At 39.5% G+C, this 5369-nt stretch overlaps 1 pseudogene; it reads left to right on the forward strand.

Moving 5' to 3' along the window:
* Window positions 1–323: 323 nt before the first annotated feature.
* Window positions 324–2179, forward strand: LOC136322306 (WD repeat domain phosphoinositide-interacting protein 3 pseudogene; annotated as a pseudogene).
* Window positions 2180–5369: the final 3190 nt, after the last annotated feature.

Below are 5369 nucleotides of genomic sequence, written 5' to 3' on the forward strand. Positions count from 1 at the left end.
CGGAAGGGAAGGGGACAGGAGTGGCCCTTGCAGGCTCAAGCTCCTCCCAGGTTTCAGGAACAAATGTAAGGTCTTTTCCACTGAGGAAGAAAGAAGGACATAGCCACCAAGTGTGGACAAGCAAAAGCTTTATTTAGAGTGCTCCGGGCAAGGTTCAATGTTCTGCAAGACAGGGGCCAGGGAAGTCGTGCAGCTTCTCCCTGCAGAGGGTGGAGGGGTGGGGGGGGGTAACTTATAGCGTCAGTAGGGTGGTGGTGGAGTGATAGGTTGTGGCAAAAATTCATTGGCTGACAGATGCTCCTGGGCCGTTTCTTTTGGCGGTCATGGATGTAGGTGGTTCCTCAGGTGACCTTCCCCCATTGCCAACAGAACTCACAGTGAGAATGAGAAATCCGGTTCCATATTTTACTCACTGGAGTAATGACTTATTTCTTTTATATATGCCCCAAAACTTAGTCACAGTTAAAAAACAATCTCTGCTAAAAGTGACCAACAAAAGGAGAAAGGCTATTGGCTGCACGTGTATGTGTGCACACGCACGCACTTAGGACATCCAGCTGTGGCTGCCTCCCAGCAGGCCTGGCGGCACCCAGCGCCCCATCACCTGGCCTCCCAGAGCTGTATCTGTGGTGCTAACTAGTGGCCGAACCTCCAGGGGTGGCGCCTGGATCCTCCTGCCCTGTAACACTCCTGGACAGTGGGCTGCTCTGTCCCAGCTTCAACCAGAACCACGGATGTTTTGCATGTTGGATGAAAAATGATTTGTGAGTGTACAACACGAGTCCACTGAAAGAAAAAGAGAAACAAAATCTCTAGAAGGAGGAGTTGGCAGTGATGAAATGTTGTTCGCTGCAACTATTGAGCTTTAGTTCGTGGTGGGAAAAAAGCCAAAATCCCCTCCCAGCAAAATGATGATCTGGGACTACCTGAAAAAGAAAATTGTTACTAAAATAGAATTTACTAGAGAGGTCAGGATTGTCAAATTGCAGGGAGATAGATTTGTGGTTGTTTTGGACTCTATGATTAAGGTGTTTACATTCATACACAACCCCCACCAATTGTACATCTTTGAAACTGGCTATAACCCTAAAAATTTTTGTGTCCTGTGCCCCAATAGTAACTGTTAGTCCTAAGCTAAAAGCTGTCTCCAGCAGCTGTCCATTTCAGTTAAAATAACGAAAATAACTGACCCTAACATAATCACAATGGTCTAGTCCCAAGCCAGTTTTAATCAAGTTGTAAAAATAACTTACTACACATGAATCATGATCGTTTCTGTAAATTCTAACCTCAGGCCAAAAGGAACATTCCATCCCAGAGGTCACAAAGGAACATTTGGGAACATTCTTGAGAACATCGCCAGACTGATGGATAAGCCTGATTGGATACCAGCAACCTGTGCCAACCATTCCTCTATATAACCTCTGCCTTACCTTTGCTCTGGAGACTGGTATCCTTAAGACAGGACCTCCCACAACTCAAACAAGCCTCGAATAAATATTCTTTTTGATAAATTTTGATCCCCCGCGACTTCTATCGGCAGAACATAACAACTCCCTCCTGGCTATCCTGGGCACATACACAGCCACGTGCAGCTGCTGGACCTGGCCAGCACTGCGAAGCCCCTGTGGACATTCCTGCCCACAGGGCACTCTGAGCTGCATTGCACTTAACCTGTAGGGAACGAGAATTGCAACCACATCTGAAAAAGGGGACCTTCTAAGAATATTTGCTACTTCATCAGAGCATTTTATCCAGGGAATAGAAAAGGTTCTCAAGCAACTAATATTTATTGCATTAACTTCAGTCAGGACATGTCCCTCATCTGAGCGTCCAGTGACCATAGCGCAGTGCACATTTCTGCTGCTAAAGTTTCAAAAAGGAATAAACAAGTTTAGTTTGGCATAAGCCAATTTCCTTCCAAAATACTTCAGTTCCAAGTGGAGTTCTTCCACGCTTTAGATCAGGTTCTCTACACATTTGTGCCTTTGGAACAGAGCCAACTCCTGTCATTGCGATTTGTGCAGACAGAAGCTACTACAAATTCCTATTCCACCCCATGTGGGAGTGCATCCGGGATGTCTTCATGCAGTTTCTAGAAATGACCCAAGACAAGCTGAGTGGCCCAAGCCTGACTGCTGGCTTTTTTATGTGTAGTTCAACTGTGACACTAGTTTAATGGTTCACTGCTTCCTTGCACCTGTAGTCATGGCTCCACACAAACTTAGGGACTGGGTTGAGAAAAGGACGGACAAATTGAAATTTGTTCTTGACAACAGATTTCATCATTTTCAGAGTCTATAATGGGGAAATAAACAGATGTGTAAAAGTTAGTTCTTATATTATAACCAGATTTATGTAGAATAATGACACCAGCATCTTTGCCTTGGAAAAGGTGAAAGGAACTTTCTCTCACCTGAACATGAAGAAAAGAGACTCAGCTGTGTTAGAGAACACAGGCGGGCATTTCCGTCGTGTCTTCTCTGTGCCTGTTGTAGCCTGTGGTTTGGTCGTGTATGCACGCATAAAGGCATCCTGTATTTCTGTTGGAGCTGTTGGAATCCAGGCAAATGCCAGGCCTACCCAGTGTGCGAGTGGGCCGCTTTGTGCATCGCCTGCGGTCTCCTGGTGAAACTCCCAGTGAAAACTGAGTTTCCCTGTGGTGTGCAGGAAACAGAGTAATGCGTAGACTTTAAAAATCAGTCTTAGAAGAAAGTGTCGATTTACAGGATATGAAGAGAAACGTTTGACATTTCAACAAAGTGAGGCTGGATGCCTAAGCCGTCTGTTTCCAGCTTCTCTGTCTCACTAACTTTTTCTCTTTTTTGTCTCTCAACATTTGTAAGAAGGGCTGCACACTAATGTTTTGAGAATGAAAAGCACATAACATTTTTTTAACATTTGGTAACTAAAATAAGTTATGGGCTCAATGCTGTTGGTACTACTTGACATCTATATTTGATTTCCTTAAATTTCCTTTAAAGAAACCTAATTTGTTGTTTTGATTTCAGGTTGCAAACATTTACAATTTGCACCAGCAAGTGCTCCATTTGCCAGTTTTTTTACTGCCGTCTAATCAACTAACTTTGTGGATTTCAATGTAAAGTATGCATGCTCCTTTTATTTGTATTTAACATGAAATTTAATATTGCATTTATTTTTAATGTTTCTTTTAAATAAAAGTAATTTGTTGGGGGAAAAAAGGAAGAAAAGCTGTTAAGGCAGAGACACATCTGTGCAACTTTTCTTTGGGTTTAACTTCTTTGACCGTCACTCTGCTTCTTGATGTGTAAGTTTATAACTTTTCCAAATTTGGGACATTTTCAGCCATTATTTCTTCAACTACTTTTCAGCTTCATCCTCCTTCTACTCTCCTTCTGGACTCCAGTGGCACAAATGTTAGCTCTTTTACTATATAGTCTTTCAGGTCCCTGGGTTTCTGTTCTTTTGTTATTCAGCCTATTTTCTCTATGTTGTTCAGATTAAGTAATTTCTAATATCTATCTTCAAGTTCACTGATATTTTTCCTCTGCCTACTCTATTCTGCTGTTGAGTTATCCACTGAGATTTTTATTTGTTATATATTTCAGTTCTAAAATTTTAATTTGATGTCTCCTGTTTTTTGTTGAGCTTTTAAATTTTTCCATATGTTTCAAGCTTGTTCACAATGCTTGCTGAAAACTCATTAACAAAATAACTGTCTAGAAATCACCTTCAGAGATTATGATTTAAATGGTCTATGACAGATCCTGGACATCAGTATTTTTTAAAAAGCTCCCTGTGTAATTCTGGTTGGCAATCAGAGTAGAGAAAACATTGGCTTATATCAGAATGAAGCTGACTAGGATATTAACTAAATATTTTTTGTGTTTACTATGAATATAATTGTGGCATATCATTTAAAACTCTTTTAAAGTCATCGTTTAAAAATACAGTTTACAGATACAATTTGAGAAAAATATGTGGTTAAAAAGTTGTACATGTATTGCAGAAGAATTTTTCTCCTTTAGTGTGTTTTTTGGATCAGAAAAATGTTCTGATTTATCTTTTGGTAAGTAATGATTTTACTTGAAAAAAATGTTTTCTTTCTCTATTGGGAGTCCCTCAGATGCTTTCAATGTTTTTATGTAGTTTCTGAAGGAAGTGGAAGCGAGTAACTTGTTTTAAAAATTATTTGAAACTCAATGTCAGTATTTTAACATAGCTCAGAGATTACTTTTCCCAATGTGTCTGAGGATTTGCTCTTGTTAAAAACAACCAATGTTTGCTATGTGTCTTTATAATGGCCATTTGTTTTAAGATTATCTTTTAAAATAAATATTTTGATTATGTTTCCATAAAACTAAGCATGATGATTCAGTGAAATAAAACTACTAGTCGGTGAAGATAATTTTTGAAGCAAAGTAAATGAATGAGTTGACAGGTTATTTCAAAATGTCACCTACAAATTTTAAAATAAAATATTGGTGATGTATAGAGATGAGATTTATATCATATTCCAAATAGCAGGGGCTTGGATTACTGTTGTTTCCTAAGAATTAGTATTTTAAAGGTAACTTTTAGAGAAATAAACCTTTATTGAGTTTAGGTAGACTTTGACCCAGACTCATGCTTACATATCATTGTGGAGAACAGAATGAAGATGTGTATCCAAAATATTCTTCTTGAGGATAACTGATAACTGCACCAATTATCTTTATAGCCAATGATTTTTATTTTATAAGGACAAATAATGAAAACTAGAGTTATCTTTTGAAATATATATTTGAGTATGAAGTTAACCAAATTAGGCAAAAATCCATTTTTATCATAAGTGAAAAATTGATAAATTTTCTTTATTAACATAGGTAGAGTACATTGCTCCCTGAGTATTTTCAAAAGAATAAAAAATCTTCTTCATAAGCATATTCTAGTAAATATCAAGACAATTACTTTATTTACAATGTATCTCTCTTTCTTTCTTTTTTTTTTTCCTTCATGTGAGACGAGGGGAGATAGTGAGACAGACTCCTGCATGTGCCCCGACCGGGACCCACCTGGCAAACCCCCATCTGGGGCCGATGCTCTGCTCATCTTGGGCCATGATCGCAACCGAGCTATTTTTAGCACTTGAGGCAGAGGCTCCACAGCGCCAACCTCAGTGCCCAGGGTTGATGCACTTGTACCAATTGAGCCATGACTGCAGGATGGGAAGAGAGAAAGAAAGAGAAGGGGAAAGGGTGGAGAAGCAGATGAGCTCTTCTCCTGGGTGCCCTGACCAGGAATCGAAACCAGGACATCCATACGCCAGGCCAATGTTCTACCATTGAGCCAACTGACCAGGGCATGTAATATAATGAATATTTATTGTACTCACCAATGTAAGAAAA

Source organism: Saccopteryx bilineata, chromosome 2 (assembly GCF_036850765.1).
Source record: "Saccopteryx bilineata isolate mSacBil1 chromosome 2, mSacBil1_pri_phased_curated, whole genome shotgun sequence".
In the NCBI taxonomy this organism is placed as follows: domain Eukaryota; kingdom Metazoa; phylum Chordata; class Mammalia; order Chiroptera; family Emballonuridae; genus Saccopteryx; species Saccopteryx bilineata.